Source organism: Durio zibethinus, chromosome 5, assembly GCF_047325235.1.
Source record: "Durio zibethinus cultivar Kanyao isolate XHJ-2024 chromosome 5, ASM4732523v1, whole genome shotgun sequence".
NCBI lineage: Eukaryota > Viridiplantae > Streptophyta > Magnoliopsida > Malvales > Malvaceae > Durio > Durio zibethinus.
The window spans coordinates 21,095,310-21,119,100 of record NC_143166.1 but is presented as its reverse complement, the minus strand read 5'-3'; the positions used below and the strand labels follow the sequence as shown (position 1 = coordinate 21,119,100).

At 30.3% G+C, this 23,791-nt stretch overlaps 1 pseudogene; it reads left to right on the top strand.

Moving 5' to 3' along the window:
• The first annotated feature begins 5,000 nt into the window (after positions 1-5,000).
• LOC111281559 (uncharacterized) lies at positions 5,001-6,395 on the top strand (annotated as a pseudogene).
• The last annotated feature ends 17,396 nt before the right edge of the window (positions 6,396-23,791 follow it).

Sequence of the window (23,791 nt, the reverse complement as noted above, 5' to 3'; positions counted from 1 at the left end):
TATCTTTGTAGAATAAGGAAAAAAAGTTAACAGAAAGCTTTAAGGAGTGTACACATTGTTGGAGAGATGCAGCGGCTCAAGTCCATCCACCGTTAACGAAAAAAAAAGTTACAGTGCTATTTATTAGTATGTTAAAGGCCTCATATTATGACAAAATTATGGGAAATGCTATAAAGAATTTTTGCAATATGGTGGTTTTTGGGGAAATGATTGAGAATGTGATTAAAGCTGGCAAGATTGAGAGGCAATAATTCTAAAGCTAAAGCACTAAGTAGGGAACCTTCGATCTTAAGTTTGAATGTTTTTACAAGAGTACTATTAGGAATGTGAGATTTTGAGTGTTTGCATTGCATAAATAGATCTTGTGCTTCATGAGTGTTTCATAGATTTATATCATCATTTGATATTTTCGATTTCTATTAAATTTTGGACTTGTAATTGGTAAAAAGGGAGAAAATGTTAGATTTGAGTAAAGCCGCACATAGTTAGGTCCCAAGGTTATAAATATATATATATATATATATACCCTAAAAACACTAGAAAAAGAAAATGACAAAAAAGAAAGTTTTGAGTCATGGAAGAGTTGGCATCACTATTAAAAATTTATCAAATACTTAAACACTTTTTCTTAAGTCATTTAGTTGATCTTATTCATCAGCCATCACTCTTCAAAAGGCTTGAATTTGAATTTGTGAACCTTGTCCTCACCTGATAATGTTATAATGTTAAATGATGATATTCTTTTCCAAGGCAATGAACAATGAAACATCTAATTAAAAAAGAAAAAAGGAAATTTGAATTTCTAGAAGAGCAGGCTAACATATTCTTTTAAGGATTCATATGTGGTAATTTGATGTTTAATGTTACACTATAGATCCAAAAATCTTTCAAAATCAAAGCCAACCCAAGTCCTATAAAATAACCTCATATTTATCAACCTTTCAACTATTTACCCCAAAATTGGCTTGGCCCATGTGTCTTGTGGGCATGTGGATCAGAGCAGAAAGACCTCATTGCTCTTAAGACAACATGAATTATAATCAACCTTATTGTTCTCTTTTTGGTAAAGTGATACGGACTATGTGATACCTTAAATGAGTTCATTCCATGTGACCCTTTCTCATTCATTCGATATAATCTTTTTCTTCTAATAACTTCTATTAAGGATGGTTTGCCAAAATGGGGCATTTTCCCTAAAACGCATTACTAGCAAAATGAATTTAGGGGGTTATTCCAAAAAAAAAAGAGAAAAAACAAAAAAAAAAGAAAAGAAAAATAGTTATTACATCATGCACTTAAGAAGTTTGAATGAATCCAAATAAAGTCTTGACAAATCCAAAAATTTTAGAGAAAAGAAAGGCAAAAACAAAAGCCTAAGTTGAAAAGGCTATAAAATAAAGTCAAGAAAACCAATAGCGTCAAAAAGAAAAAACTTCTGAAATGAAATACTTTTTTCAAATTCATTTTCCCAAAAAGGAACTGCTCTTCAATTTAAGTGATCATACTTGAAATGACAAATGATCGTCTTTTATTATCCCTTCACAAATGTAGAAATTTATCCTTTTCTAGCCCATTAAGCTTAATTAATTTTCTTTTAAAATAAATCCAAATTAAGAATCATCTTTCATACTGGAGGCAAAAAGAGATGCATTTAAGGGTTAAGAATAGTGATGTCCCAATGGAATCCCATATGTTAGGGCAAAGGCATAATATAAAAATTTTTAAAAGTTTTGAATCCACTCAGTGAAAGAATGAAAAATGAAGAAAATAAGGAAATGAAAGAGAAGAAAAAAAAGGAAAGGAATGGGTGGAAAGCATAAGAGAATGCAAGGGAATATACCTCAGAGTGTATCCTTCAAATGAGTTTGATCCTTGGTTTTAATTACCCTTAAATACTTGTTTTGGGCCTTTTTATCCTTTTCTTTTGACAACCCCAAACATTAGCCTATGTTACATCCCATGAAAAGTCCATATTGGATCAAACATGAATGCTTAAAAATTGAAGAGTTTTTTTTAAGAAAATGGCCATGAAATCTTTAAACCTTTTGGTCCCTCTTTATTACCTAATTTTTTGTTTGGACCATTAACTCCATTTAATTAAGTTTGAATTCTTAAATACATGGTATAGTGATAAAAAAGAAAAAAAAAAGAAAACAAAAATATAAATGTGGCTATAGCGTGAAAATCCTGAAAAATGGCAATCTAGAGCAAATCTTGAAGGCTAATTCTAATGCTAAATGTGGTAGATGCTAAACAAAGATAAGCTAAACCTTTTTAAAAGATCTAAAATATCAAGGTCCAAGAAGTTTGAGAATGACTGATTTCAAAAATCTCAGCCTTTTCCCATACCCAAATAACCTTTCAAAATCTCAAACCCTTATAGCTAATCTTGACATATATCAAAATACCACATTTGAATGCTAAAGAAAATGTTGAATATGTTTGGTATTTAAGGGATTCATGTTTTAGGAAAACTTATATTTCATTTGTGAGCTTACATGGAAAAAGTATATGACTTTTTTATCCTCTTCAGGTGGAGAAACCCCTTTTGAATGAACAAAAAATCTTAATGTGCTAAACTATTTAATCTAGTTTAAACGAAAATGTTCACCTCTTTCATTTCTGATAGGGGTCACCAATCCTCGAGAATTTAAGCCTAGTTTAGTTGGCACCCAATGAAAGTTTAAATCTAGTTTAGCTAGCACTCATGAAAAATGTAAGCCTAGTTTAGTTGGCATCTTATGAAAGAATTTAAGCCCATTTTTGTTGGCACTAATGAAAATTTAAGCTAAGTTTATTTGGTACCTTATGAAAAAATTTAAGCCTAGTTTGTTTGGCACCAAAGAAAATTTAAGCCCAGTTTATCTGGCACATCATGAAAAGATTTAAGCCTTGTTTGGCTGACATTAAGAAGAACTTAAGCTTAGTTTAGTTGGCATATCATGAAAAGATTTAAGCCTAGTTTGGCTGACATTAAGAAAATTTAAGCTTAGTTTAGTTGGCACTCATGAAAAGATATAAGCCTAATTTAGTTGGCACCCCATGAAAGAATTTAAGCCTAGTTTTATTGGCACATCATGAAAGATTTAAGCCCAGTTTAGCTGTCACCCATGTTGTAAGCCTAGTTTAGTTGGCACCTCATGAAAGAATTTAAGCCTAGTTTTGTTGGCACATCATAAAAAATTTAGGCTCAGTTTAGTTGGCACCGAAGTTTTAAGCCTAGTTTAACTGGTATCAATGAAAGATTTAAGCCTAGTTTAGTTGGCACATTATAGAAAGATTTAGCCAGTTTGACTGGTATTAATGAAAGATTTAAGCCTAGTTTGACTGGTATCAAAGAAACATTTTAGCCTAGTTTAGCTGGCATATCATGAAAAAATTTAAGCCCTATTTAGTTGGCACCCAAGTTTTAAGCCCAGTATTAACTGGCACCAATAAAAATTTAAGCCCAGTTTAGTTGGCATCCAATGAAAGATTTAAACCCACTTTAGTTAGCACTCAATGAGAATTTAAGCCTAGATTAGCTAGCTCCAATGAACATTTAAGCCCAACTTAGTTGGCACCTCATGAAAAGATTTAAGCTCGTGTAGTTGGCACCAAAGAAAATTTAAGCCTAGTCTAAGTAGCACCAATGAAAATTTTGTCTTAATCATCCTTTATTTCTAACTTGCAGTGTTATCTTGGTCGTCTTTTATTTTTGACTTATGGAATTGTCCCAATCGTTCTTTTATTTTTGACTTGTGGTGTTGTCTCAATCATTTTTTTCACCTAAGGTATTGTCTTAGTCGTCTTTTATTTTTAACCTATGGTATTGTTTGGTCATCCTATATTTATGATGTTTATTTCTAACTTGTGATGTTGTCTTGGTAATCTTTTATTTCTCACTTGTAGTGTTGTCTTGGTCATTCGTTATTTCTGACTTACGATGTTGTCCCGATCTCTTTTATTTTTGACTTGTGGTGGTGTCTTGGTCTTTTACTATTACTTGACTTGCAATGTTGTCCCAGTCATTTGTGATTTTAACCTATGATTTTGTCACGGTTAATCTTCATTTTAACTTACAATTTTGTTTCGGTCATCTTTATTTCGAACTTGTGGTGTTGTCTTGGTCATTCTTTATTTTTTGCCTTGTGATGTTATCCCGATCGTTCATTATTACTTGACTTACGGTATTATCTCGATTATTCTTTATTACCCAACTTACGGTGTTGTCCCGATTGTTCTAAAAAAAAAGCAAACAAAAAAAAACAAAAAAATCGAAAAACAAAAAAAACCAAAAAACAAAAAAATAAAAAAAAATAAAAGAAGTATCTGGACTATCCGGATAAAATTATTGTTTATGTCTTTGTATTATTCATGATCCTCAGAAATATATAAAAAGGATAGTTATAGACTCCTAATTTGATCCGAAATATTTTACTCTAACCCGGGTTTGATTTTGCAATTGGGTTTCAATTATCAATTTTTTAGGTCCACCAATGGTCCAATTTTAAATGCTCAAGGATGAGGCCTAATAAGGGCCACATGGCAGGGCCTGTTTTATAACTCGAATAATATTCAAAGTGGCCCAATAAAGGCCCGTATTTATGAAAGCCCATTAGCGACCCATTCTTGGCCATTAAACAAAATAATAATAATATAAAAATAAAAAATAAAAAATAAAAAAATAAAAAAATAAAATATAAGATATAAATACAATAATATTAAATATAAATATAAATATAAAAAATAAAAAATAACTTGGCCTAAAATGAAATTGTGAGGGCCAATTGAGGTTAAAATAAAACAAAACTTTTTGAAAGCCCGTAATCAAGGTGAAGTCCAAAATATTTATATATATTATATAAATAAATAAATAAATAAATAAATATATATATATATATATATATATATATATATATAATAAGGAAACAATAAACAAAAGAAAGACCTAGCACGTGAAATGGCCATGCCGTGCATGCCATGAAAGAAAAAACAGGGGAAAATGTGAAGGAAATGGCATGGAACGTGGGAAGCGGTTGCCTACAAACAAAGAAAAAAGTGCATGTGTGCGGGGAAAGGGAAAGGGAAAGGGAAATAAAAAATAAAAGAAAGAAAAACGGAATGGTGAAAATAAAAAGAGACGAGCAGAAAAACATGGAAAAGAGTAGGGAGAAAGGAACGGGGGCTGCAAAGAAAACCGAGGAAAAGAAGGAAGGAGAGGTAAGCAAAAAAAAAAAGAAAATGGGAGAAAGGAACGGAGGCTGCGAAGAAAACTAAGGAACGCAGAAGGGAAAGGGCCTTGCGAAGCAAACACGAGCAGGAAAAGGAGAAGCATACGGGCAAAACTAGGGAACCAAAGAAAACAAAAAGAAAAAAGGAGGAAGGTGGCAAAAAAAAAAATCCAGCAGCAGGCAGACAGCAGAAGAGAGAAGAAACGTGCTGAAACAGAAGATGTGATACCAGAAAAACTGGAAAGAAAAAAGCGGCAAAAGAAAAATGTTTTCATGCGCTGAAGGCGTGGAAAAGAGAGGAAGGGCGTGAAGCAGAAGAGAGGTGGCACCAAAGCTGAACGAGAAAAAGGAAACTAGAAACACTAGCACTGGAGCAGCGAGTAGCAGACCAAAACGTGAAGCAAAAAACAAAAAGAAAAAACTAGGAAAACAAGTGCATGGGCGTGAAAAGAAAAAATTGAACACGAAAAGAAGGGAAGAAGCATTTTGAGCAAAAGGGATACAGAGAGGAAGAAAAACCAGAAGGAAAGGTAGCACTCTGTAACTTTTTTTCCTTTCATGAAAACCTGAAAATTGCTTCCTTCCATTCCATTGCTTTTCTTCTTGTGCGTGGGTACCTTTTTTTTTTTTTTTTTTTTTTTTTTTTTTTTTTTAACGATAGTTGAGTCTCAAAAGAACTTCATAGTTCTTCCTTACGCTTGGTATAAATGAGATGAAATTTTTGATTGGAAAAATAGAAAACAGAGGCAAACCTACAAGGCGCCTCCTGCAGAAAAGAGAGATTTTCAACCTTGTTCCAACGTCTATGGAGCCCCCCAGCCGAGAGTTTCTTCAACATATTGGAAAACCAGGCTCTGTCTGCCCATTGTCACTGCGATAATTTTGTTTACAGGAACTTAAAAAAACTGCTTTTTTACGTTGTTTTTTTCTTTTCTTTCTCAGTCCTGGTTCATTTGTATGAAGTAGGTGGACAGGAAAAAGAATCTCTTTATTGTCATAGCTTTCTGTCTTGTTAGTTTGGGAGAATTTTCAAGCCCCCAGCGTCCTTGTTTGTTCTTAAAAGCTCTTGCTTTATGTCCCATTTGTTTTTTTTTTTTTTATATATATATATATATACTGGTTTTGCTATATATAATCGGTTGGGATATGTAGGCATGGATTGAACGTTTAAATAATAATAATAATAATAATAATAAACTCAACAAAAGGTAGGGTAGGGGCATAGATTTTCGGTTTTAATTTTTGCTTTCCAATCAATTTAGGCTTGTCATCCATGGTTCATGAGAAGCAATTCAGATATTGAAATTAGTCTAGTGCTATGCTTTTGTTAAAACACGGTGCATTGTATGGACTTGTTTTATGGCTTTACATAGCTATTAAATTACTAAGTGACATGCTCATATTATCTTTGATCATGTTTATGCATTTTAATAGTTATTTGCATTTAAAAAAAATTCTAGAACATAATAATACAAAAATAATAATAAAATTTTTTAAAAAATTCTTGCCTAAATGTTAGAGAGAATTAAAAATCATGTTTTAAAAATTAATAATTTCGCCTAGATATTTAGAAATTATTAAATATTTAAATAATAAAAGATAAATAATAATAATATTTTTAAAATATAAAAATTTATTTTTTAGAAAATTATGAAAAACGAGCTTACTCCGAAAGTTTGCGTAGATGTTGGAGATTGTTAGAGCAATTTGTAAATTTTTGAAACCCTAAAATACAATCATAAACAAAACCCTAATATGAAACCCTAAAACTAAACCCTAGGCAAAATTTGAGATCCTAAAATTGAGACCCTAATGCGAGACTCTAAAGTGAAACCCATAGTAAAATTCTAAACCCAAGGCAAAACCTTAAACCCTAGGTGAAACCTTAAACCCTAAGTGAAACCCCAAATTAAAATCCTAGGCCCTAAACTCTTGAAGTTCTAAAAAATCCTAAACTTTTAAAGATTTATATGAAAACTTTTTATGAAATAATTTGTTCTCGAACACCGCCTAAGTGATGAGATGTTTAATAAATTTTATTTCCTTTTGAATTGTTCATATGATTCTATAATTAAAATAATAATACAAATAAATAAATAATAATAAATAATAAATAGTAAAACAATAAAACAATAAGACAATAAAATAAGATTTTAAATATAAATAGTCACACTCAAACTCTACCTAGATATTAGAGAGTCCATGTGGTCTCTTTATATTTGAGAGCCTGATTCTTAAATTCATATATTACCATCATCTGCATATATATCATATCTAGAATAATGTGTACGTTCATAATTCATATATATGTTTGTTGATGTGTAATATTAATTATATTATTTTTTTTGTTTTTACTGCGTAAAAAATTTTTCTTTAAAATTTTTAGTTTTGAGAAAATATAATTAAAATAGCATGATGTGAAATATGATTGTTAGTACTATGCCTAGATGTTGGAGAGTAATAAATGATTATCATTTACAAAGAGTATTATTTTAATATTTTTGAAAGAAATGTTGTGATAAATTTTAGATGAAAGGCTATCTTTCAAATTTGCCTTTATGTCGACGAATTTGAATTTATTTTTTTAATCTAAAATTTTCATAATACTCTTAAATAAAGTTTTCTTTAAATTAATTATATTTATTAAAATTAGAGGGAATTATTTTTAAGTCTTAAAATGAAACCATTTATTTCCAAAACCAATGATAACGCATATTTAATTGGTATCAATTTTGTAGGTGCTATGGGAGTGCTAATTCTTTCTTGCACGTAATTGACTTTCAAGCCCAATCTTGTTTTCATAAACCAATACCGCCTTTTTAATAAAGCTCTAAACCTATTTTATTAAAAAGATAAAATTTTTGGGTGGCCAATCACACTCTAAAAGAGATTGGTGGTGACTCTTGATGTTTTCACGATTTTAAATTTTTATGTCCAACGATAGAGTCTTTAGATCAATACGTTATGGCACACCTAATTGATCTAGGAGTCAAATGAGATTGTGATTGATAAGCAAGTTATCTACCTAGTTTACTTATCATGGCTTATTGAGACAAACCTCAAGGTTATGGTAAACTAAATGCTATCGAAGCCCACTAGAAAAGTATGATTTCCTAAATTGAAATTGAGGGCTATTGTTTTGATTAAAATAGTGACAGCAACCAATATATAGATTTAAACGTTATCTATATTGGTATTAAATAATATGCTGGTATTTGTTCATATTTTATAGGTTGCGAAATGAGTAATAACTTGTCATTTTGTAGCATACTTGATGCTAACAAGCTCACAAGGCCTAACTTCAATGATTGGTACCATAATCTAAAACTTATCCTTAGGCAAAAGATTATGCTTTATGTTCGTAATGAAATGGTTTCATCGAAACCAGACACTAATGCTAATGATACCATGTGACAAGTGTATAAAATGCCTGAAGACCATGCTAATCAAGGTACATGTATCATGGAAGCTAGAATGACCCATGAGTTGCAAAAACAATATGAGAACATGAATGCTTTGATAATCATTTTGCACTTTAAAGAGTTGTTTGACAAAAAAGGGCGAACTGAGAGGTTTGAGACCTTTAAGGAATTATTTCGAACAATGATGTCTGAGAGCACTTTGATCAAAGTGCATTATCTCAAAATGATCAATTGGATTGAGAAACTTAGACAATTGGAGTTTGTGATTGATCTTGAGTTAAGTATTGACTAGATCTTGTCATCTTTTTCCAGTAGCTTTTGACAATTTGTAATGAACTTCAATATACATCATATGTGAAGTAACATTACCACAATTGATGAATATGCTTGACACTGTCAAAAAATCCATTAAGAATCAAAAGCTTGAGGTTGTTCTAGGTTTTTCATCTAAGGCTAAGAAAAAGTCAGCCAAGAAGAAGAAAAGTGAGAAAGTTGATAAGAAAGAGGATGTAAGCAAGGCTATCAAGCTTGCTAGCAACATCAAGAAGGACAAGGATGCATGTCATCAATGTGGTAAAGAAGGTCGCTAGAAGAGGAATTGCAATGTCTACCTAGCAAGCTTGAAGGAGAAGAAATCTAAAGTGACTTCTACTTTAAGTATATTTATGATTAAGATCAATTTATCTTTCTTGACACATCTTCTTAGGTATTGGATAACAAATGTAGTTCTCACTTATGTAATAACATATAAGAAGTAAAGAGGAGTATATGCTTAAAAAAGGGAGAGGAGTCATTGCATGTTGAAAATGCCACAAATGTTGTTGCTTATACTGTGGGGCTTGCTATTTACCTTTACCTTCTAGTTTAGTTTTAGAACTAATGGATTATAATTATGTTCCTATCATAACTCAAAACATTATTTCAGTTTCTTATTTAGGTATGAATGATGGATACTCATTTAATATTAAAGGAAATTATTGTTCCTTTTATTTAAATGATGTGTTTTATGGCATCAGAATGCATGATAATGTCTAATATGTTCTTAGATTAAATAATGATGTTCTCGATATAAATGTTCAGAAAACTAAACTAGATAAACTGAATCAATCTTACTTGTGGCATTATAGGCTCGGTCACATTAATGAAACAAGAATCATAATGTTACATAAGGATACTTTGTTCCTTTTGATTATGAATCATGTTTGCTTGAAAAGATGACCAAATCACCTTTTACTTGAAAAAGAGAAAGAGCTAGTGTGGTTCTTAGACCAATACATTCGAATGTATGTGGTTTAATGAACATAAATGTTCGAGAAGCTTATTTCATTACAGTCATTGATGATTGTACAAGATATAGTTATATGCATTTAATGAAACATAAGTCTGAATCTTTGAAAAGTTCAAATAATTTAGAATGGAGGTTGAAAGAAAACTGGTAAAAGTATTATGACACTTAGATTTGATCAAGGTTGTGAATACTTAAACCATGACTTTCTAAGTTATCTAAAAAAGAATGGGATTCTCTCACAATGGACTGCACTTAGAACACCACAAGATAATTGAGTTTTCAAAAGGAGAAATAGAACCTTGTTGGACATGCTTCAATCCATGATAAGCAACTCAAATCTTCCTATATCCTTCTAGGGTTATGCATTTAAAACAGTTGCTTATTTTCTAAATATAGTTCCATCTAAATCTTTTTGAAAAGATACCATAAGATAAGTGGGAAGGTAAAAGACCTAACTTGTCACACATAAAGATTTTGAAATGTGATGCTTATGTGAAGCATGCACAGTCAATAAGCTTAGAGCCAGATTAGTGCAGTGTAAATTTATGGAATATACAAAGGAAACTATTGGATATTATTTCTACAACTCTAAGGAACAAAATATGTTTGTTTCTAGACATGTTGTTTTCTTGGAAAAAGAGTTTATCGTTGAAGAGAATAGTGGGAGTAAAGTAGAGCTTGAAAAAATTCAAGAAACATAAATTGACACAAGGATAGAACTTTAGCCAATGGCTAAGGCATTAGATGTGCAACCAAGAGCTCAAAGTACATAAGTCAAGTAGGATTTGCCAAGCTACTAAGAGATATGGATTTCTTGTGGACAAGGATGAGTTGATCATAGATGATGATTTTACTAATTATCAAAAAGCAATGTTGGACATTGATTCTAAAAAATGGCATGAGGCTAAGAAATTCAAAATGGAATCCATGTTTACAAATCAAGTATTGACTTTGGTGGAACCATTTGAAAGGATAAAACCCATAGGGTACAAGTGAGTTTTCAATAAGAAAATTGTCATGGATGGCAACGTATAATCGTACAAAGCCAGGCTAGTTGCAAAAGGTTATAATAAAAAATAAAAAGTTGATTTTAATGATACCTTTTCACTAGTAGCCACATTAAAATCCATTCGTTATTACCGCATACCATGAATATGAGATGTGACAAATGGATGTCAAAACAACATTCATTAATGGTTGTTTCCAAGGGGATGTGTGGTTGACACAACTTGAAGGTTTTGAATCCAAAAAGAATGCCAAAATTGTGTGTAAGCTTCAAAGGGCTATCTATGGACTTAAGCAAGCATCAAGGAGTTGGAATATACATTTTGATAAAGCAATTATAGAATTTGGATTCATAAAAAATGTAGATGAACCTTGTGTATATTAGAAGACAAGTAGAAGTGGAATCATTTTCATAGTGTTGTATGTGGATAACATATTGCTTTTAGGAAATGATATACCCATGCTGTAATCTACCAAGATTTGGTTATAAAAAAAGTTTTTCATAAAGCATTTGGGAGAAATAACATAAGTGTTAGGCGTAAGGATCTGTAGAGATAGATCAAAGAGGTTGCTTAGTCTCTCACAATTTGGATACATAGACAAAGTGCTAAAATGGTTTAGCATGAAAGAATCCAAAAGGGGATTCTTTCTTATCTCACTTGGCATAAATTTTTCCAAGGACATGTGTCCTAAAACATAAATTGAGAAAGATAGCATGAATAAAGTTCCATATGCTTTAGCAATTGGCTTCATTATGTATGCGATAATATGTACAAGGCTTTATATCTCATGTACTTTAAGCATAACAAAAAGATATAAACCAAATCTAGGTGAATGTAATTGGATGGTCACGAAAACAATCCTTAAGTACTTGATAAGAACTAAGGATATGTTTCTTGTCTATGGTGGGGTCGAACTCCTTATTGAGGGCTATTGTGATGCAAACTTTCAATCTAATAAGGATGATAGCAAGTATCAAAATGGCTATGGTTTTACTCTAAATGGTGGAGCAATGAGTTAGAAAAGTTTTAAACAAAGTACAACTGCAAACTTAACATTCGAAACCAAATACAGCTTTGCATTATGAGGCTACAAAAAAGGCCATTTAGATCAAGAAGTTCATAATTGAACTAAAGATTGTTTGTAGCATTGTTGATTCAATAGTAGTTTATTATGACAACAATGGAGCTACTGCTCAAGCCAAGGAACTGAGGTCTCATGAAAAATCCAAACATGTATTAAGGGGATACCATCTTATTAGAGATTTTGTTTCTAGAGGTGATTTTAAAATTGAATAAGTACCTACTGAGGATTGTTGATCCTCTTTCTAAAGCTATTTTCAATTAGAAACATGATAAGCATGTAATCAAATATAGTATTAGATACATGAATTATTAGCTTTAGTGCAAATGGGAGATTGTCGATATTTGCCTTTCAAGTTTAATCATATTTTGGCCAAAGTATTGTCATATTTGTAGTACTTTGATATTTGATATCTTATAAAGATCTTATTTCTTTATCATTAAACTTGTATACATGTATTTCAATGTTTATGGTTATATGATAAAGTCTTCATAATATAAATAAAGCTTTGTAAGAGAATTACAATGAGATTATAATTATGGGATCATCATTGCATAAAAGTTATATGTTCCAAAATTGTTCCAAGTCAGTGTTTTATCAACAAGAGGACATTGACTAAAGCTATTATATTAAGATTAGCACATGGTTATGCTATTGCTTATGAGGCAAGCAACCGATCTTATTATTTAAAGGTTGGATGAACTTGAGCTAACATGTGGGTGCTTGTTACAAGAATAAGTTCACTGAACATGACTCGCTATGAGTATGCTATATGGTAGTTCATGTAGTGTCTATAGCTACATTATTGTATAATGGTTATATAAGTGATCCTTTGACTTGAGATTACTTATGTCTTATATGATGAATGTTATACTTTAACTTTACTTTACTTTACTTATAGTTCTAATCAAGAATGCTTTAGTCAAATGTTGTTGGGTATAACATGAGGCATATGAAGATGTATGAAGTAATCAATATGGGATTCATCACCTTGTACGATCAAGAGAGTATTTTAACTAGTCCTAATTGAATTAACTTTAGAAATATTTAGCCAAAGTGAAATAAGAGTTTAGAATTGTTCTAAAGCTTATATGCGAGTTAATGTCAAGGACAAGACTAAACATGATTGAGCTAATATTTGAGTGCTTTTAACAAGAATAAGTTCACTGAACATGGCCCAATATAAGAATGCTATATGGTAGTTCACATAGTGTCTATAGCTATATTTTTATGTGATGGTTGTATAAATGATCCTTTGACTTGAAATTACTTGTGATGTTATATGATGAATGTTATACTTTGACTTTACTTTAGTTATGGTTCTAACCAAGAATACTTCAATCAACTATTGTTGGGTATAACATGAGGCATATGAAGATGCATGAAGTAATCAATATGAGATTCATCACCTTGAGTGATCAAAACAGTATCTTAACTAATCTTGTTTGAATTATCTTGACAAATCTTTGGCCAAAGTGAAATAAGAGTTTAGAATTGTTGTAAAGCTTATTTGTGAGTTAATGTGAAGGACAAGACTAAACATGATTGAACAAGATTGAGTAGACACTAAACCATACTCAATATTCAACCAAAATATTATGTGATGAAAGGATATTAATTGTACACCAAGACCATTCAAAATAGATTGTTAAGCCATATAGATTTTTCTTTGGCAATTAGGGTTCATTGCACTGAAGTTAGTATTGATCATGATCTATAAACATAAGATTGGTTAATTAGAGAATTGGTGATGAAGACAAAAAGTTTGCTTCATCCATAGCTAAGTACTAAGGCTTACAATACTTGTGTTTATTGCCAACATGCTAAAAACCTAATGAGTCACACACTATAGCATAGGGTTAATTGTGGAAACGTGTATTCCAAACATTAAATCTAATATGGCCAAATGCATCCCCTATAAAAAGAACATCAAGTCACCTCTTATTAAAGACAAATAATAAGAAAGTAAGTTTCACTTAAGAAAATACAAGAGGTCTTACAAACAATTACTAGCTATAGTGTGGCTTTGATTTCACCAAACCTTATAGAAGGTTCTTTCATAAGAGTTTGAGTGGATTACCATTAGAAGCTGAACATTTGGGCTGCTTCTTGGCTTGGAATCTATTTGGAAGATCACCAAGTTGAGCCAAAAGAATTTCGGTATCCAAGGTACGCACTTAAGTCAGAAACTATGCATGTTTCTTAAGTTGTTTGTTTGTATAATCTTATTGATTGATCTTGGCTTTAGAGAATTAAAATTTTTTAAAATTTTGCTACTTTAACTCTGATAATGATACATAATTCCCTTCATGATGTGAACAAAATTGTTTGAATCACATGCACTGTTTGCCTTGCATTCATTACCTTCATTGTATGAAGAATGAATTTGATTTTGGAAAAACAATGAATTTGATTTTGGAAAAACAAACACACCATAAAAAAATGAATACCTTTCAAGAAAAATCTAAAGAGAAGAAACAATGTTTAAAGAAAAGATATCCTTTTTTAAGACCTCAGATGCAACCAAAAATTTCAAGGATGAGGCTTTCAAAGATGAAATTTGTAATACCTTTTTCAAAGCAAGATTTTTAAAGTTCCTTGCCTATGTTTATAAGAGCCCTTTTTTAACATGAGATTTTTAAAGTTTTTTATTGATGCTTGTAGAATCTTTTTTTAAAGTGAGATTTTTAAAGTTCTCTACTTATCTTTATAAAAACCTTTTCTAAAATGAGATTTTTAAAGTTTCTTGCCTATGTTTATAGGAGCCTTTTTTCAAAGTGAGATTTTTAAAATTCCCTACCTATGTTTATAAGAGCCTTTTTAAAAAGATATTTTTAAAGTTTCCTATGTTTATAAAAGTCTTTTTCAAAGTGAGATTTTTAAAGTTCTCTACTTATGTTTATAAGAGCCTTTTTCAACATGAAATTTTTAAAAGTTCTCTACCTATGTTTATATAAGCCTTTTTCAAAACGAGATTTTTAAAGTTTTCTACCTATGTTTAGAAGAGCGTTTTTAAATGAGATTTTTAAAATTTTTTAGCCTTTAGTTTTCAAAACTTTCAAAAAAAAAAAAAAAGCAAGCAATCACTCTTTTCAATCCTAGTATTAGACAAAATTGATGTCTTTGGTTTTTGCATTATTTTTTATTTTAAGAAATACGCAAAAAGAGGTAGTTATAAACACCATATTTTTTTGAGTAAAATTTAGCCAACTTGAAGCTTCTTAAAACCAACCTAATTCAAATCCAAAGTTCTTTAATTTTGACAAGTATTCAAAATCGATTTAGGACTAATTTGACCCAAAATATCCCAGGTCAAACTTGGTCCAACCTAGTCAAACAAAGTCAAACTTGATCAGAACTAGTCAAAACCAGTGAAATCGGATTGGACTTGGGTCTATTTTTCAAAAATCGAAACCACATAGGACTAATAGGGCTTAAATTTTTTTTTTTATTTTAACACATTGAAAGCCTTGATTGTACTTTGTGAAGGGTAAAATTATAGAAATGCCTTTAGGGGTATTTTGGTAAATTTGACTTTCTCAAAGTTGGATTTATGAAGACAGTTGTAAATCATGATTTTATAATATTTCATGATTTTTTATGCATCAAAAACCTTGATGACACCCTGAAGGTGTGAAATTATGAAAATAGCAAGGGTATTTTCATAATGTGATCTTCTCGAAGTTGATTTTTTGCCAAACGCTCTAGGTCATGGTTTTATTTTATTTTATGATTTTTAATGCATTAAAAACCTTAATCGCACCTTGAAAATTGTAAAATTAAAAAACAAAACCCTAATAGGTATTTTGAAATTTAACCTTTTCGAGGATGGTTTTTTGTGAAAAATTTTAGATCATGTTTACATATTATTTAATAATTTTTAGTGCATTAAAAAGTTTGATCGCATAGTGAAAGTTGTAAAATTACTAAAATGCCTGTAAGAAAAAATTTTGTAATTTGACTTTCCTAAGGTCAATCTTTCATAAAAATTTTTAGATCATAATTTCATATTATTTGAAGATTTTTTATGCTTTTAAATTATAAAAATGAAAAAGGGATCGTATTACTCCAAGAAAATTAAAAAAAAATTGAAAACTTTTTTGTGGGGGATAAATGTTCTTTTCATATGGTTCAAGCAGCATTAAAAATGCAACTTTTGGCCATGAGCATGCTGAACTGTAGGATGATCTTGAGAGGCTGAATTTAATGGTGAAAGGTGCTTTCTTGCAACAAGGGAGACATGATGGCCATTAGATGGAAAATCAATTGAAGTGTTGCATGAATTTTGCATGGCTTATAAATTCATTCTTAAAGGCTGGAAGGAAAAAGGGTTTTTTTTTTTCGGAAGGAGGTAGTTGGGGATTGAACATGAAAATAATGGGGAAAAGGAAAAAAAATAAAGGAACAAAATTTGGAAAAGCTTTGAAGAGGTATAATTTCCATTACTTTCATCATTTGCATTCTATAGCATTTTCATACCATTGTCATAGTTTTAATACTGTTTATCATTTTATTTATTTATTTTTTTATGAAAGTTCATAGTTATTTATCTTGTTAAATACAAGCTTCATCTAAATTGTCAACCAACTAATCAATTGTGTTTGAAATTAAAAGGATTCAAGCAACAAAAAAACTAACCACCATTGTCTTGGCTATTGGAGGTTCGATCCTACCTTATTCCACAATGGCTGAACCTCATTTTAGTCTTTTTTGATTGTTTTTCTTGCTTTAAGTAATGTTAATGGATGATTGGAGTGATGTATAGTATGATTAATGCATGTTTGGTGATTATTTTGGTAGTTTACATATACTGTTTGGCTAATGTTCTTATTTTTATGGTTTCCTTATTTGTTAGTTTTTACATGTTTGATGAAATTCTTCTTATGATAAAAATGCTTTCATATGATGAATACTTTGATGTTTAATGCATGATTAAACTAAATGAAATAAAAGCATGATTGTGGAAGCCAAATGGAGTGTTCAGCCAAGCTGCCCATGCTTTGGCCGAGCCTCCCTTTCTTGCATGGTGGCTAAAAGTTGTTTGTGTCATGTGTGTTTGCTTATATTTTTGGTATGTTTTGCAAATTTCCTTGGTTTTTGGATCAAGTTTTCAATGAATAAAATGTTAGTTTAGTAGACTTTTCGGTGATTTTGTGTCTATTTGTATGAATTCCAAAATAAAAAAAACGGTGGAACATGTCTTGAAAATTTTAAAATTTTAGTGTTTGATCCATTTTAATCATATTGTTGCATGTATATTTAGTTTGTAATATAGTTTAAAAAAAACCATAGTTTGTAATAAGTTTGTTCTATAGTCATGTATTTTCCATGCATTAATATTCACATTTTTACTAATGATATTCTCGTTATTTATTTTTATCACATGTATTTTCTATGAAGCCCCAACCCACTGTTCCATACTATAAACCACCATCCAAACCCTAAACAACCATTTAAACCCTAAAGCACCATTCTTAACCTTAAACCAGCACCCAAACCCTAAACCACTATTTGAACCCCAACTATCATTCCAAACCTTAAACCACCATCCAAACCTTAAACCATCATCCAAACCCTAGACCACCATCCAAACCCTAGACCCTAAACCAAAAACCTTAAACTCTAATCCCAAACCCTAAATTGATCCCCACTCCTTAACCTAGACCTTAAACCTACCCTAAACCCTAAAAACCCTCAAACCCTAATACATCCGTATTATTATCACGTTCATACATACCATGCATATGTTTTCAAAAATGAGTTTTCAAAGAACAATATTGTTAAATAATATGACATCTTAAGTAAAAATAACCTTCGAGATTTGGCCAAATATAAAATGACTCTCGATGGTTATCATTTATGCGAGGTGTTGTCTCGATTTTGCAAGGCAATTTGAAAACCTTTAAATTAAAGATGTTTTTGAAGCTCTTCCTAAATATGGCGAGTGAAAGAGGTGTCTCGATACCTAAGACATTTTTATCTTGATCCAAAAATAAATTACTTTGTTTCCAAAAGAAAAAAAAATTGATTTGCTTTTAAAAGAAAAGAAAAAAATTCAAGTTTTGGAATAAATTAAGGAATTAACTTCTAAATATTAAAAATAGGACTTTTTTTTGTAAAAAATTTAAAGATAACATTCAATCAATTGATACCATCTTTGACGGGTGCTATGGGGGTGCTAATCTTTCTTTAAACGTAACTGACTCCCAGACCCAACTTTGTTTTTATAGAACACAAAATGTTCTTTTATAAAAATTTAAACCCGTTTTAAATATTTTATTAAAAGGAAAAAAATTAAGTGGCCAATCACATCCTAAAAAAGATTAATGGTGACTCATTCTTTTGGTTTTTATTGAAAATGGTTTTTAGCCTTCCGTTTTTACCATTAAACAAGTCCTACAGTTGGGTTCCTCAGGCTCACTTGTCATGACATGTCTAGCATTTTTTTTATATCAATTTCATTTAAAATATCTTAAATTTAGTTTTGGTTGCATGGATTAGGATTTAGGCTTGTTATTTTAGGGATTAGAGTTTAGTGCGTTAGGTGTTCGACAAAATGCCTAACTAAAAATTTGTGTCATTTAATTTTCAATTTTATAGCTTAGCTTTTAGGTAGCTTTATATCAATATTTAGTGCATTCCCATCTCATTTTCATGCTTAATTTTGATTTTAGACATTTCATGCATGATATTTTAGGTTAGTAGTTCAATTAGGTCAATTTTCAAGTAAAAGCTAACATTATTTTTTGGTATTTTTGTTAAGTTAAATTTCCATTTGAATTTGTTGCTTTCAAGTTTTGTTTTCCAACCCTCTTCTCTTTGATTGCAATTTTAATTCATGCTTTTACATTTGCTTTGTTTAATTATAAGATTTGTAGCTTTTTATTTTTAGTAACTTATTATTTTCAGTAACTGCCACTTTTAGTAACTTTCCATTTAGTGCTTTCCTCTTCATAATTGGTAGTTCAGTTAGGTTTAACTATTTGGTAAATTTTTAGATTAATTTAAGATAATTAGATTAAAAATTTTATTAGGATGAGGTATACCTAAAGTGTTAAAATTGGTATTTATCCTTAGACTAGAACACCCTATCTCTGAAGAGACAATGTTTGAAGTACTTCCAATTTGTATTACTTGTGTAATCCATACACTTGTGATAGATGTAGTAGGTACAAGGTCTCATCATGGCTAGTTTGCTAAATTTTGATGATAAATGAAGGTTGAGTGTTGTTGAAAATCTTTTGCCTAACTATATAAGGGCATAATTCTAAGAAGATTTTTTTAGTTGCTAGTCATTTTTAAGATGTCATGAACATTATGAGGTCTTTTAAGTGTTGATATTTTATCTTTCATTTTAATAAAATAGAAAATGCATTTCATTACATTCTCTTCTTTTATGCTTGCTTTCACAAACCCTTTCATTTCTTTACCCATTTTCCATTCCTAATTAGTGAATGTTCAGACAATAGTTACAATAATTCGGGATTCAATTTTGAAAATAGATAACTATAAAAACTAGGGTTTTTCCATAGTCACTTTTACCCAAAATTTTAAAATTTTTAGTGATCTTTAATACCTACTATTTTATCGATAATATGCTTAAATTCTTGTTTTATATGTTGTGAAGAATTTAGACATTCTAAGCATATTTGGACCAAAAATGCTTGAAAGCCTACATGCCTTACATGAAATTCAAAAACTATACAAAGGTGATGGACTAGCATTTGGCCAAAGACCTAGAAAGCCTGCTTGTGCAACTGCCCATCCAAGTTCTCAAATGCCTTGAAGCATTCGACCATGAATGAAAACCATGCAACCCATGCAAAGGTAACAACAAAATTCAGCCAAGACCTAAAGCCCACTTAAGGGATCGGTCTTATAAGCTCCATAAAGTGAGCCGATGCGTGGAATGAGGAAGGAAGAAGCTTCCTTCAAGAGAAAAGCCATTTCAAAATTTAAAAAGAATCTTACTTCACCATGCAAGCTAGGTTTGCCCATTGATGCAAGAGCAAGTCAAGATTTAATTCAAAAAGAGTTTGAGAGCTAGTAAAAGATTTTAAGAGATCAAGGAGAAAAATTCAAATTAGTCAAATCTTTTTCCCTCTTTCTTTTCAAATTCAAATGCAAGTGATATGGCATGGACAACATGGCATGAATGGCAGAAATGGACCAATCCAAGCACACCACTTAACCATAAAAGCATCCATTTCAACAATTTCACTTATCATCATTGTCATAATGTATTGGTCCTGATACTCAATTGCTAGACGTAAAAATTTAAGATCGTGAAAAAACACAAAAAGTCACCACCAATCTTTGTTAGGGTGTGATTGGCCATCCAAAAATTTTATCTTTTTAATAAAATAATAAAAATGGTTTAAAGCTTTATTAAAAAAATAGTTTTTGTCTACAAAAATAGAATCGAGTTTGGGAGTTAGTTTCATATGGGAAAGGATTAGCACCCTTATAACACCCATTAAATTGGTATCTATTAATCATGTGCTATTTATAATTTAGGATAAAAATGATTCTGATACGAAATTTAATTATAATTCCTTTTATTTTTAAAAAGAAAATTAATGAACAAAAAACTTTGTTTAGCAATATTCAAAAATTTTAATTAAAGAAATATTTTCAAATTCTCTGACTTAAAGGTAGAATTCAAAGATAATATTTTCATTGAAAATATATCACAACATTCCTTTTAAAAATAACAAAATAGCATTCTTCATAAATGATAATGATTGGTAATTCTCCAACATTTAGGTAAAGTACCAACACTTATATTTCATGGAATGCTATTTTAATTTTATTTGTTTAAAACTTTTTTTAATAAACTTTTTATGTAGTAAAAAAATGAAAATGATATAATTTTCATATTAATGAATAGAATAAACATGTATATGTAGTATGAATGTACACATTAATCTAAAAAAAAAATGAGATGTATGCAAATGAGGATAAAATGTGAATTTAGAAATCGAGTTGTCAAATATAAAAAAATCACCTGAACTCTGCAACATCTAGGCAAAATTTGGGTGTAACTTTTTATACTTAAAATCTCGTCTTATTATTTTTATTATTTTATATTTTATATTTATTATTGTTACAAAACGAATTTATTTTAAGTTGCCAAAATGTACAAAAATTCTTAGAAAAATCCCAATTTCCTAAATATCTCATCGTTTAGGTGGTACTCAAGAACAGATTATTTCATAAAGGTTTTCATACAAATTTTTAAAAATTTAAAAGAAGTTTGACATTTTAGATAGGTTTAGGGTCATAAAGTTTCAGGTTTCTTTTAGGGTTTTAATTTTATGGTTTCAATTTAAAGTTTTAAGTTTAGGGTTTTAATTTTAGTTTCAATTTAGGATTTTAAAAATTTGAGAACTTTTATAAAAATCTTCAATATCTAAGCAGACTTTTAAAGTAAATTTGTTTTTTACGATTTTCAAAAATTAATTCTTATATATATATATATATATTCGGAAGAAGCTTGTTTTTAATAATTTCTAAAAAACTAATTGTTATATTTTTTTGGAAGAGGCACATTTTTAATAATTTCTAAAAATTAATTTTTATGTTTTGTATATTCCTTTCCATTAAAATTTATTATATTATTATTTATTAATCTTTTGTTATTACATTCTTATTTTATTTAATAATTCTCTAACTCCTAAGTAGAATTATTATTGTTATTATTTTTTAAAAACTTAATTTAAAAATTTCCTCCAACACCTAACACCTAGGTAGGGATTCAAAGCAATTACTTTTATTATATATTATTTTATTTTAAAAAATTATTATTATTATTATTATTTTAAAAAACCTTTTTTCAATATTTAATCAACTCATACATAGAGAAAGGAAAAGAAAACCGCAAATTACAGAAAAGTGGATGAGATTTGAAGCATAAACAACAGCTTAACATGCATCCGACCCAGCAAGCATGAAAAACCCAAAGCTTTGAGTTTAAACAGAACTAACAGTATGCACAAAGATGTTAAAGCTTTATGGTCTTGTATAAAGACTACATGCAGACGGAAGAAATCAGAAACCATGAAAATGTTGTAACTTTGGGCCTCTGCAACCAAATCTCATGCTATAATGACTAGCAAAATAAAATAAAATAAACTAAAAAGTGAAGCTCCAAGACCAAATATCACGCCATAAGAACTAGAAAAATAAAATAACATAAAGTAAAAAAATGAAGCTCCAAGCCTCCGCCACAATTTGTCTCTTTTCTGCTTTAGTTCTTTGTTGGTTTCTTCTTTTCTGCTACCCACGCTTGTTTTTTTTTTTATTTTTCCTGCTCCTCTCTTCTTTTGTCTTTTCCTCCTACCACTGATTGCTACCGGTGCTGCCTTGCTGCCCAGTTTTTTCTATTCTGCTTTCTGGTTTCCGTTTTGCTTGTTACTGCTGCCTTCTTTGCTTCCACGCCACAGGCCCAGTTTTGGATGCCACTGCCTCTCGTCAACTGCCGTCAGCTTTCCTGCTTTATTTCTCTTCTGTTCAGCCTTTTTTGGTTGCTTTCTTCTGCTCGTTTTTTGTCTTTTTTTTTTTTTTAATTTTTGCTGCACCGTTTGTGTTTCGTGGTTTCCAATCTCCTTTTTCTAAACCGCCAGTTGTTTTCATTTCTCCCCCTTTCCCTCTATATTTTCCTTTTGCTTTACCCTCCCAGCCAGTACCCTTTCTACATGCTTTCCTTTTAATTCACTTCTCGTTTTTTCTTCACGTTCTCACTTCCCCAGGTTTCCTGACCACCATCTTTTCAGTTTTATTTATTTAGCCTCCTTTTCACGTTCCATGGCATTTTTGCATGTTTTTGCATGTGGATTCCAGCCACGTTTTTTACATGATTTGCATTCAACAGGCTCGACCGAACAAGCCATTCCCTTTTACATATCTTGGGCTTTGAAAACAACCTTCCACTCGTGGGCTTTGAGTTTTATTTTATGGTCCACTTTTATATATTTTTTATTATTTATTATGTATTATTATGCATTATTATTATTATTTTATTATATTTTAATTTTTAATTTTTTATATTATTAGTTATTAATTATTTTATAATGTATAATTTATAATTTATAATTTTAATTTTTTATTTTTTTTTAATTTTTTAATTTATTATTATTATTATTATTATGACCATTGACGGGCTTTTTATGAATGGGCCTTTATCAGATCATGTTGGGTTTTATATGGAGTATTTTGAAAATGGGTCGTATACCGGGCTTGAAAAATGAAGATCAAGCCCAATTACAAAAGTAAGCCTGGATCAAAAGGAAAAGTACCGGAACAAAATTAAGTGTCTAAGCTACCCCTATTTGTATATTTTTTAGAATCAGGAATAATGCCAAAACATAGATAATAATTTTGTCCGGATATTACCTTCAAAAACCCCTTTTTTGTTTGTTTGTGTTTGTTTGTTTGTTTGTTTTTGTTAAAAATAAAGAACGACGAAGACAATATTGCAAATAAAAAAATAAAGAATGGCCAAGACAACATCACAAATCAAAAAATAAAAGACGATCGGGACAACACCACAAGTTAGAAATAATGAATGACAGGGATAACATTGCAAGTAAAAAATAACGAATGGCTGGGACAACACCGTGAATCAAATAATAAAGGATAATTGAAACAACATTGCAAGTCAAAGGTAACAAACTACCGGGACAACATCGCAAGTTAGAAAATAATGAATGATTGAGACAATACCAAAAGCCAAAACTAAAGGATGATCGAGACAACACCACAAGTTGAAAATAAAGGAT